This window comes from Gorilla gorilla, chromosome 12 (assembly GCF_029281585.2).
Source record: "Gorilla gorilla gorilla isolate KB3781 chromosome 12, NHGRI_mGorGor1-v2.1_pri, whole genome shotgun sequence".
NCBI lineage: Eukaryota > Metazoa > Chordata > Mammalia > Primates > Hominidae > Gorilla > Gorilla gorilla.
Genome location: NC_073236.2, coordinates 45,022,941 through 45,035,826, shown reverse-complemented (window position 1 = coordinate 45,035,826; position 12,886 = coordinate 45,022,941). Strand labels below are relative to the sequence as shown.

Here is a 12,886-nt window from a genome sequence, read left to right as displayed (position 1 = left end):
TCCTCTGCCACGAAGTCCCACCCCAAATGCCAGCAGGCTCACTTCTTCACCTCTATGAAATCTGCATTCAAATGGCCCCCTGCTCAATTAAATCCAGCTGGACCACTCCATTTAAATTCCAACATCCTCCCTGACTGAATTTCCAAATCCTCTTACCTTGGTTGCATTTTCTTTTCTCCATATGGCTTATCACCTTACAATTTGTTATGTAGTTTACTTAATTATATAATATGACATAATATTATATACTTATGTTTTTTGCTCTTTTCTCCCTCATCTCTCCTGCCCATGCAGCCCTCAGCCTTCAGCATGAGAACAGGGACATCAGCCTGCTTTGCCCATGGAACTGTCTCCAGAGCCTACAACAATGCTCAGCATATGAGAGGTGTCTCCTGTATCCTTGTTAAGTGAATGAGCAATTGAGGGAAGGAATAATTACTAGCTCCCTTCAGTTATGCAAAGAACAAGGGAGATGCCTGCCACCTTTTGCACCCTGAATCACAGGGTGGTAAGGTGTACAGGCCTGGCACCTGGTAGAAGGCATGGGAGTGCACATTAGCTATGCAGCCCTGGGAAAGGCTGCATGCCGGTATACTTTATGCAAGTGAGCAAACAACATTGACAACTATTAATAATTTACAAAATGCTAAAGAAAATAACCCAGTTTTTTAGTTTGCGAGAGGAATTACTGCCGGTGGCTATTATTAGATGCAATTTTTTACCCCAGGAGACTTATGGTCGTATCTGGATTTTTTTTTTTTTTTTTTTTTTTTTTAGTTGTCACATCTGGGAGGATCATGGGAGAGCTGCTTCTGATATCTGGAGAGCAGAGGCTGGGAGTGCTGCTCAACATTCCACAACGCACTGGGCAGCCCCCTGTATAGCATGACCTGGCCCCAAATATCAATAGAGCTGAAGCTGAGAACCCAATCCTCCAAAATACATACAGTGAATATTTTCAAATTGATTAAGTATGTTCATTCATTTATGTGAAACTTTATATGTGATATGCTAAGACTTCATCTAATGCAAAATGTAAATGAATCATAAAAACATTTTTTAACCAGCGCTCCTTCTACAAAAGAAGGTTTAGAGCAACATTGCTTAAACTAGAATGTGTTCATTTCTCATTAAAAAAAATTATTCCCCTCTTTCAATGAAGGTGGTAGGTATTCATATTTACATAATATATAAGTGGGTGAAATATCAGATACATTAGAAAATTTAAAAACAAATAATTGGAAAAATAGTTTCTTGTAGAGACCTTTATTATGTATGTGTTCATTTATTCATACCATGCTTTTAATAGCAAAGTCTTTATTCATGTCTGGAGTTTGATTTTTAAATCTTCTAGGTCATTAAATGAATGTCTTTAATAATCTTAATATCATCATCAGTAAATTTAGCAAGGAAATGCCACAAGAGCCATCAATTTGATCATATTTGAGCTCTGGGACAAATTATGTTTAAGAACTTTTCAGCTAAAAAAAAAAGGGAAGTTTTTATAAAAGTGGAGAAAGAATAGGAAGAAAAGTGAAAAGTTAAGTACTTTGCAGTTTGTATCGGATTTTTTTTTTTTTTTTTTTTTTTTTGAGGTGGAGTCTTGCTCTGTTGTCTGGGCTGGAGTGCAGTGGTGCGATCTCAGCTCACTGCAACCTCTGCCTCCGGGGTTCAAGTGATTCTCCTGCCTCAGACTCCTGAGTTGCAGGGACTGCAGGTGCGTACCACCACGCCCAGCTAATTTTTGTATTTTCAGTAGAGACGGGGTTTCACCATGTTGGCCAGGATGGTCTCAATCTCTTGACCTCGTGATCTGCCCTCCTTGGCCTCCCAAAGTGCTGGGATTACAGATGTGAGCCACCGCGCCCAGCCTGGGGATTTGTATAATGTGGCAGTAAGATAAAATTACTGTCTCTCCACAACCGAAACCTCAGATGTCTATGTTCAAACCTAAACTAGTCTTAACATCTTGAAAGTCTGCAGTCACTTAATCTTTATCTCTAAATCTACTGTTTATTTTCTCTATTTACCTTTTCTGCTGTTTTTTTTGATAAATTAACATTTCTTGAAATAAAAGAAACACATTGATAACAGACTCATGTTCAATTTACCCTAATTATTCACAGAGAAGACTTTCCATTTCAACAAGCCTCATTTATATGCAACTGGCAATTTCTCTAAACAGAAGAAAAGGGGAGATTTTGCCAATCAATTGGCTTCACCATCCCCCAGCCCCAAAGTGTGTTTAAGAACATTTGCCTGTGCCTGCATGTGTTTTCCTTTGCATCCCACAAGAGGAAGGTAGACATATTGCATACAATTGCAGCTTTCTCAGGTGTTTTTGGGTTTAATGTCGGTATGAACCATTAGGATTTAGCATAGCATCAGTGACATGCTAACATATATTCGCTCAGTAGCCATGGGAAGATCACTTTCTCGTATAATTTATGCAATTAAACTTTCCCATTTTCCTGGATGTATGCATGGAAACCATCCACTGAGGCTGCTGTCCATTGAGTTGGAGCTTTTGCACGGCAGAACTGGAGAGTCCAATTGAAAACACAGAAGTGGAGCTGCTCCAGAGAGGGTGCAGCACGAAGACTCTGTGCAGGCTATTTCAGAGCGAAGCGAGTGGGCTCAGATGTGCTCAATGCTCACTTGCTAACACAGACAGCACCAAGATAAACACCTACAAAATAACAGCAAGACACAGACCTGTAGGAACTCCGAGCTGGGCCAGCCTCAGGAGAGGCTTCTCCCAAGGACATTGTTCTTACGCATAGATGGAGAATCACCTGGAAAGAACAAGACTGTGAGCCAGACCCCAGCCTGCAGAGTACTGGTCCCTCAAACTTGCGTTCTGCCCTTTAAATGGTATCACAATGGGTTAACAATTGAGAAGCTTGAAAATAATTGTTTTCCCCTAAGAATGGGCCTGGGCTTACAGCACATTTGTGAGACAGAACAGGGGGTGGAGAGGCCAGGGATCTAGATTCCCCCATTTATTGTCTCATGTTACACTAAAAAAATTGGGGGTTGTTACCCAGTTCTACAGATGAGGGAGCAGAGACTGGAGGGCTTGATAAACCCCTGGAGGTCATGCAAATACCCTGTAGTAAAACTTAGATTTTAACCAGATCTTTTTGTGTTCCAGAAGCTGCATCTCTGAGTCATGAGACATGCAGACCATGACAGATGGTCCCGTGACAGCATTTATCACCTTAAACGGGAAGTCTCAACCCACCCTCCTCCCCCACATCCACTCCCCATTTGAAGATAGATACATATGATAGGACAAGGCTGTGATTTAAACTTAGCTCAGGATGGTGGTGTGCCTGACCATATGGAAAAGCTTTTAAATTCAGTTTCAGATTTATATCTGCTGACAAGGGGTAAAATGAATTCTTGGTCTTTGTTCGAATGGAAAAAAGTCTCTACATTATTAGGCGCCATAATATTTTATTCAAATCTTCTCAGAAATTTTTGGATATTGCATCTGGGGGTAAGTGTGCCTCTTTGATGTCATTCAGAAGTGTGTGTATCTTGGTTACTGTGTACAAAATGCACTGGTCCAGTTTTTTCAAAGTGCCTTGATGCTATACATTAAATTGCAATCAAGAGAATTGAATATGGAAAGTAGAGTTTTTTTTTTTTTTGCAGTCACTTCCTTCAACTCCTAAAGTCAGCTCTTTAGAGAAAATTAGCACTGATAATAGGACAAGATGATAAAGAATACATCCGTGTTACAGCTTCCAGTGCCACTCCCCTAATCCCACATTAATGCTACACTGATTTCAATGGAACACTGAGAAGAAATATTTCTCTAGTCTGAAAGTAAAGCAGGAATTACAAACTCAGTAATTAAGTTAGGATTAGGTTTGCTGCAATATAATGTACATACATGCAGATATAGTTCATTACCCTTACACATAAAAGTTATCTAAAGAGAGGTAGCCCAAAGCTGTTCATGTCTACTATGCCTCCCTGCCTTCCTTAGATGACACTTCACAGTCCAGAATGGCTGCTTTTGCTCCAGCCATCATGCCCAAATTCTAGCCTGCAGTGAGGAGAAAGCAACAAAAAAAGGACATGCTCATTCTTTTTAAAGAACACTTCATAGAGAATGTTCATTTCACTTTCAGCTATCTTTTGTGGCTAGAACATCAAGTATGTGGTCACACCCCACTACAGGAGGAGCTTGGAAATGTAGAGTTTATTTGGGCCCCCAAGTGCTAAACTAAAATCTGGAATTGAAACATAAAAGAAGAAGAGAATAGGTATTCAAGTAGGCATACTCTGCAATTATTTCTAGGTCAGTGCTATGCCCATGGGATAAACTTTTCAAGTAGAGGTCCAATCCTGACAAGAGTGAGAGGGACTGAGGCAGGTCTCCAAAGCATTCTATGATCCTGGTTCTGATGACTGGGCCCTGAAACTTTGCACCTCAATTTCCTTGACTGGATCTCTGAGCTCCTCTCTGTGTATGCGTTCCACCACCCATGTCTCTCCTGGGCTGAGGCCTTGCCTTCCCTGAGTGAGTCCTGCTCTGTTACTCTTGCTTGTCCACCTGTCCCCACAAACTCTAGGAACTAGAACCTGGCCCCAGTCTGGTCTCAAAGCCAGGCATGGGGTGAGTAAAAAGAACATCAGTTTTGGGCTACACTGGACCTCAGTTCCAAGCCCATGTCCATGACTTTTGAGCCACCTGGCTTTGTGCAAATTAGCCTTTGTATACTTCTATTTCCTCTTTTGTGTAAAACTGGAATATTAATAGTATTTACCTCATATGGGCTGCAATGAGTGTTAGCCACCATTGTTATTGGTGTATGTTCGTGGACATAAGGCCTATGTCTCTGTCTAGTACAAGGATATCCTGGAAAAGAACATGCCTAACCCTTCTGTGATTTAATGAGACCTTCCCATATCTCTGGTTCTAATGGGATGAAGCTCCCTAACTACCTAGTGCTGGTCTACACCACCGCTTTGTCACCTCAGCTCAGTTTTGTGATGGGACAGGGACCCTTCCCACCTCTGCAGCACATCTGTTTCTCTCAAATAGATTTGTTTCAAGTCTCAACTCAGGCCATGATCTCTGAAGTTGGGCCCCCTCATGACGTGACAGGATGAACAATTTGTACATAACAGGTGCAATTTAAATTCCTGTCTCATGCATTAAAGGCAGCTTCCATTTAGGCTTCTGTGGCCACCTTCCAGAGCCATCAAACTCTGTATCTTGAAAAAGTTCACCTTGAAAGCCTTTCTGCCATTGCGAGTGACAGGGGTACCCTCTCACCATGCCGGCAGGTTCCTATAGTGTCTGAGGACCTGAGATTGACATTTGTCTCAGCAGGTCTTTGGAGCATAAAGCCAGAGAACTGCCAAAGTAATGTGACAGCCACCATTTGATGATGCAGATAATAGCCACGAGAAGCCAGACAGAAGGATTTCACTCTAGCAGGTAAGTGTTAGCTTAGCCTTTATTTAAAACATGCCTGTCCTGAGATCAAGTTTGCTAGAGAGAAGAAGAATCAGAGGAGTTGGTAATATTTGGATTGATCATAATGAAATGTATCATTTTTCCTTTTAAAAATGTTTATAAGTTATTTGACTAGTTTTACAAGTTTTATATGTTTCGCAAGTGAATTTTACCCCCTATGTTTATCTATCACCAAGACAATGCCTTATATCAGGCATTGATGATCTCAATTAAAGACCTCTTTATTGGCTTCTCAGGTCCTAGTGACACTATTTCCAATCAACCCTCTACCTTTGCAGAAAATGTGATTCAAAATGTAAATTGAATTGTGCCACTGTCTTGCTGAAAAGTCTTCAGTGGTTTTCCACTGACTTCTGAATAAACCATGACATAAGTCCCAAGATGACCTGACAGGCCCTTGCTTCAATGTCCACCAACCTCCCGCACATGCATACGTACACACACACACACACACACACACACACATGCACACACACAATTAACTCCAGCCACCCTGAAGTCCTGGCAGTCCCTCAGCATTTTCCTTCTCACCCATGAACCTATATACCCATCTGTGATGGTTAATATTGGTGTTAACTTGATCGGATTGAAGGATGCAAAGTATTGTTCCTGGGTGTGTCTGTGAGGGTGCTGGCAAAGGAGATTAACATTTAAGTCAGTGGAGTGGGAGAGGCAGACACCCCCTCAATCTGGATGGGCACCATCTAATCAGCAGCCAACTCAGCCAGAATAAAGGCAAGCAGAAGAACGTGGAAACATTAGACTTGTTTAGTCTTCTGGCCTCCATCTTTCTCCCAGGCTGGATGCTTCCTGTCCTCGAACACTGGACTCCAAGTTCTTTAGCTTTGGGACTCAGACTGGCTTCCTTGCTCCTCAACTTGCAGATGGCCTATTGTGGAACCTCATCTTGTGATCGCATGAGTCAATACTCCTTAATAAACTCCGCTTTATATATACATCTATCCTATTAGTTCTGTCCCTCTAGAGAACCCTGACCATCCCTCTCGCTGCATTGACATTTAAGCCACCTTCCTTCTGTAGCTATTTTCCATTTCTCCTTCGGTCTCAGACCTCAGCTTCTTCAGAAAGTTCTTCTGACCATCCATTCTGGGTTATAAACCTCTTCTATATGACAACATCAAGCCCACACTTTCTACTGTGGTCTGAAAATACCTGTCTCCAGTATTGTTTTGGAAACATTTGTGATCAGTCCGCTCTCTTTCACCTACATATTTTATATCCATTTTCTACTGCCCCTAAATGATGCTGCATATCAAACAACCCTAAATCCTTCTGTGGCATACAGTATTAAACATTCATTTTTCCTCAAGAGCATAGGACTGGTTGGGCAGCCCTGCTGCTGATGCTGGCTGGGCTTGTGCATGCACTCGCAGTCAGCAGATGGACAGGGGCTAGCTGGTGAGGATGCCCTCAGCAAGGAAAATTTATCTCTGCTCCATCTGGTCTCTCATCCTCCAGCAGGCTAGCTTGGACTTGTCCTTATGGTGGAGGGGAAGTTCTAGGAAAGAGCACTGAAGCACATAAAGACTTCCTGAGGCCTAGGCTCAGCACCAGCACATGACTTGTGCTGAATTCTTTTGGCCACTGCAAAGTACAAAGCCAAACCAAGGTAACAGATTCCAGCTCTCAGTGAACGGAGCTGGAAAGTCACTTTATAAAGGTAGTAGAGCTAGGGAAGGTGTGAACTGGGACCAACAGTTCAATCAATCTATGGCTTAGCCCCAGTGCCTACTCAATCTCTGGCTACTCAAGAAATATATATTGCATGAATGAAGTGAGGAAAACTGAAAAAAAGTGTTCTGAGGTTGAAGTGTCACCAGTGCCATCAATAAGGCAGCTGGATCTGGCAACCTGATACCCATGAACTTGGCTAGCCACACTGGAGCCAGACAGCAGGCGACTAGGAATGAGCCCCTGCCTACTTCAGAGAGCCAAGATGAGAAACAAGGATTTTCCACATTGAATGTCTGCCTGAGCATCTTTCTGTTTCTGCCCTAATCTCTGTATTAGTCACATTTTTTACATTTTACATTTTATGATGTTTTGATATCTTGGGGCCTTCCAGACCTAGAGAGGAGCTGCCCCTCCCAGCATCAGTTAATTCCCAAAGATAACAGACAACTTTCCCCCATGGTCATGCCTTTGATAGGCAGCTAACCAATCCCAAGTCCATATCCTCCACCTGCCTCCTTTTATCAGATGTCTGCAGTCTGGGACACTATCCCCCTGCCTTAAATCACCCAGGGCCCAGAAGTGGACAACTGGGGACACCTATATATCCCAGAGCTTGGTGAAATTATTCAAACTATCCAATTCTAAGTCTGCTCAGCTGCTTACTCTGCCTCACCCATTCCTTTACTGAGAAACCACAAAAGGGCTCCCCACCCCCACCAATACCCCCCCACCCACCTGTCAACCCTACCTCTGGCTCCTGACTGGCCCTGGTGCTCCCTGTGGCTCTTTGACGTGTGGTGTGCCCCCTCCTCCGGGGAACTGTGAATCACAAACTGTCTTTTCAAAGGCAGTCATCTCCTGATCTGTTGGCCTCACCATATTTGAATAAAAAAATTAAATCCCAGATACATGTTATAATGGCTTCAATACCTGCCTCCAAAAGGCCTGGACACAGGGAAGGTGGAGAAAGGAGCAGGTAGAGTCCAGGAGGAAGTGCTCAATTGCAATGTGGCGAAGGAAATGGTGATGTGCGCAGCCTGTGTTTGTGCTTCTCTTGCCTGTCTCTCCACTCTCTTCCCTTCCCTTTGCCCTCTCTCCCATCCTTATTTAAAGTCTACAACAGAAATGATTCATGGTCCTATTTTCAGCACCGTGACTGACTAGCAATGCATGGCAGAGCATCCATCAACGTGTAATGTTTCATCCCATACATTTCCCTTTCTCTTCTCTCCCCTATATCTCTTCTCTCTTACTTTTCTTTCTCTGCTCTCACCTCAAATCTTGTTAATATGCTTTTCCCAGCATTTCTTAATAGGGTTGCAATTAGCATATTGAAATGGGCCACAGAATTTAACAAATGTGACCCTACCTATTAATTGCAGTGGCATCTCCAGTGAGTGAGACCCGCAGACATTTCCTAACACCACATAGAAAGCCAATGCTACACCTTGCTTGAGAGGTTAAGCACCTTGGCCTTTCTTTCCAGTTTTCCTCACTGACCCAAGCTAACTAGTCAATCTAGTTCTGTAAGGTCACTGGTTAGTCCTTCCTTGTTTGGTCATATGTGGCTGCTTCAGCATAAACACACGCTCCACTGCTGTAGCAAAAATCTGAGTAGGAAGCTGAGATCCCAGTAGAGAAAGGACCCGAAAAATCCACCAGCGCCCTGCTTCCCACTCCTGGGTCAATGCCTTTCTCTCCCTCTGCCTGGCTCCCCTTCTCTACATCCTCCCTCCTTCTCATTTTGCCCCGTCCTTTGTCTCCTGCTACCTGCCAGCCATCTCCACTCACCTTTGCCTGCACTCACCATCACAGCCCCTGGGGGACGTTCTGTTTTACCCACAGCTCTTATGCAACATAGAAAATTCTTCTTCAATGTGGCTTTGCTAATATCAATTAGAATTTCTCAAAAGTAACATTACTAAGAAATCAAGGGATAAGAATAACTGCAGGATGGATACATTTACTGCACTTCTTCTTACTCAACTTTAACTCAAGTGTGGCCATGGTTTGGTCTGGGGAGTTTCATGGGAAGCTCACAGCCCTGGCTATTTCTCTCTGTGGCTTCGTTGCTGGACAATGCACTCTAGCACTGTTTGGACCAGCTGTGGAGTAGCTTTGTGGCTGGTATTGGCTGGCTTCTCTGTCCAGCCAGAATTGGCCTCCTGCTACCTTTCTGAATACTTCCGCCTAAGTCCATTCCTATTTGACATGCTGTTGGCTTTGGTTTAGATGTGCAGCTGCTTTAGGACAGAGAATCATATTGTGGTCTCCACCACCCTGGAGAGAGAGGCCCATTCATGAGGAATCCCAAGACTCCACCCCCGGCCACCTTCACCTTCCTACAAGTCCTCCATTCATTCTCCTCACCCCCGTTTCTACCTACTCAACTGGACCTGTCTGTGGGACTCTCATTGCCTGGGTATTCTTACTAGCTTTTACTTGGTCTTTGTTTATTTATTCTATTTCATTTCATTCCATTTTATTGTTTGCCTAGTAGTCTAGGCTAGTATAGGAAAGAGAAAAGCCCTTGAATGTATAACTATAATTCTGTCTGCCTACTAGGCAGAGGCACCATTACTTTCAGGATAGCTTTTGGTTTAACCAGTTCAAGGATAAGTCACTCAGGAAAAAATAAACCTCAGGACATGGCTCAGAAAGTGAAGAAATAAGATCAATTCTATCACTATAATCAAAGTAATTAATTGGGGTTTCCTGGAGGGAGAAAATTTGGAAAAGTTCAGCGAGAAAGTAGAAGCAAATATCCTACGAAAGGGTTTGGCCAGCAGAAATGACCAAGGACATTTCAAGGATATGGGGGTCTAAAATCTAACCGGAAGGATCTTGTTGTCACCCTGTCTTGTTTGCTTGCTCATTCTTTGGTGTGGTATAGCAATGCTTAATAACACATTCTCCCAACCCTCTCACTCAGACACAAGTCTTTTCCTCAAAACTTAAAGTCTGTTGCAGACATAACCTCCTGTTGTCCATACTTTAGGGGAAAAGATCAGGGATAGAAAAGGACAGCAGGCCCAGCATGGGTGGTACCAGCCAGTTCCATAGAGCCTGGGATTTGCCCTCAGACCACTCACTCTGTCACTCTGGCAATAATTTTGTGACTCAGAAAATTATTTCTTAAACTTCAAGTTCTTCATTTGTAAAATGGGGATAGTAATAATACCTAATTCAGAGGGCTGAATATGTAGTTCTTATTGGTAAAGCCTAGTGTATCATATGTTTTGTTAAACAAATGTGAACGTTCAAACGTACTACCTAGGTAAAAGTGGGCACACGAAACAAAAGTAATCAAGAAAATCAAATCCCAGAAGGACCGGGATGCTGGATTTGCATTTTACATATTATGGCCATGATCTGATTTCATGTGAATCTAAACAGACCAGGACACCCCAATTGATATCAGGATGACACTTGTGTTGTTCCCTGGTCTCCATGCTATTTTCAGGGTTGAAGCACTCCTACTTCCTGCTGAGTTACTGTTTACAGTTTGAAAAGTTATTCATGTGAGTTCTATGTAGAGCCGGGACACCCACCGTGGTCCAAGCCCAAGCACAGCCTTAGACCTCTTGGCTTGACACTGGTGTATGTCCTTGGAGGTAATAGCAGCCATGGCTTTTCAGTATGAGCGCAGAAACTCCGGCCGATTAGAGCAGAAAAGGAAATTATTCACAACAACAAAACGAAATGTTGGGTTGATGGTTGATTCCAGAATCCCACAACAGCCAGGAGAACCAGACTTAGAAAATAAGCAGCAAAAAGGAGGGCTGAGCAGGAGCCACGGTCACAGCCAAGTCTGTCAACACGGCCAGGGCAGCGAAGACCCTGGCACACCCGGCCCACCCGCACCAGCTTCCGCAGCTGCTGCCTCTGCGCCTCCTGCTGGGCTCCCACGCTTCTACTTAGGCTTTGGCTGGGGGTTTGCTGGGGGGTAAGGGGGATTGCCTTCTGAGCACCACTGCTGGAGCAATACCTGTGTTGTCCTTGCACACTGGACGCCAGGACCACTGCAGCAGTCCCCATGTGCCCCCGGATAACGACATCTTTGCTTTCCCACCTCTGAGTCACTGGCTCCCACTACAAGCTCCGTGGTGCGGGGATCTGAGGCCAAGCCTAACGCAGGCTTTGGCCCTAAGCGCACAGAAGGCCGGAAAGCCAGCATCTGACGTTTTCACCTGCTGTGGTGGGAGGTGGGATTCCAAGATTCGCGAGTTAGAGGTTTCCCCGTAAATAGGCAGGGCTTTGATACTGGGCAGCCAAGGCAAAGAGAAGACAACACAGCAGAGTACGAGCCCTGTGCACTGCGGGCCTGAAGAGCCAAGTGCACAGAGGCGGCCAGCAGTAGACCCGGGTCCTACTCACCGCCCAAACTGTGGGACCTGTGCGATCATTCATATGAACACTTCTGATATATTTATTGATTGACTGATAATGTGGTCTTATTACATTATTATATTGGCCTATACAACAGTTCTGTTCTGAATCTATTTTTAAAATACACTTATTTCCATATACTTGCGCGTATATGTATACAGTGAGGTAAAATTTTATAGTGATTGTGTAAATTAAATAAATATATATGCAAAGCTTGGAATATAGTTCACGCTTTCATGAGTTTCACGCCCCTAGTATTTTTCTGGAGTCAGTAATTCCAATATAACCTTACTGTGTTAAAATGTTTTTCACAAAATTACCTGCACTATTCTTCTGTATGTATTTATGGTTAATACATTTGAAATTGTTGACACATTTAGTTGACTCTTCTTTGAAAAGCATAGTATTTTTTAAAGGAGAAAATAGACTTTCTATGGGTGCTGAGGTATCTGATAAATTCAGATAAAATTCTGCTAAATGAAGGATAGTCTCAAAATTATTTTCTATTAAAAAGGATACTGCAGTCTGAGTATCATTGTTTGTTTGTTTGTTTGTTTTTGACAGGGTCTCGCTCTGTGGCCCAGGCTGGAGAGTATGGTGCAATCAAGGCTCACTGCCCCATGTTCAAGCCATCCTCCCACCTCAGCCTCCCAGATAGCTGGGACTAGAGACACACATCACCACGCACAGCTCTGGGTTACTTCAGTAAGTATTTTTCAATAAATATTTCTTCAATAAATATTTAATAACACAAAGCTCATGAAAATTTATCTCTATTATTTCTTGGAATATTGTGGCCAATTTTAGATGGTCCAAAATTGTGATCTTTTCATTTTTATTATATGCTGGTTTAGAATAGAAATTTTCTAATTAAAAATAGCATCATCATTAAAATATTCTTCTTCTAAGTCAAGATTATCCAAAGTATAGCAAATGCCAAAATCATTTCATGTAGACTCTCTGATCTCCCCTCATCGGATGTGTTCTCTGCTTCTGTGCTTCTGTAGGAATAAAGAGCACTCTCTCCCTGTTAGCAAATTTTATCCTCAATGATTACAATTTACTAAAAGCTTTGAAAGACAAAGTTGTTTGGTGCTCCATGTGTCCAATTATTTAGTTAAAAATTTTCAACCAGTTTTGAAAATACAACAAAAATGTAAGGGACTTGTTTCCAAAATATGTTCAGTACCACAGAGGGCACTTACTGTGATTTTAAACTAATCCTTCATAAAGGCTCACACATTTTCTAAAATTGGATTCATAATGAACAGCAAAGAAAGCAAGCTCAGACTGCAAGACTGAAGT

The 12,886-nt window shown here is 42.8% G+C and overlaps 1 long non-coding RNA gene across 1 annotated transcript in view; it reads left to right on the top strand.

Moving 5' to 3' along the window:
- Positions 1-12,336, top strand: part of LOC129531848 (uncharacterized) — a 109,732-nt gene extending 97,396 nt beyond the window's left edge. Inside the window, exons 2-4 of the long non-coding RNA XR_008677282.1 lie at positions 295-394; positions 2,127-2,301; positions 12,146-12,336. This is a non-coding gene — a long non-coding RNA (uncharacterized lncRNA). The remainder of the gene's footprint in view (positions 1-294; positions 395-2,126; positions 2,302-12,145) is intronic.
- The last annotated feature ends 550 nt before the right edge of the window (positions 12,337-12,886 follow it).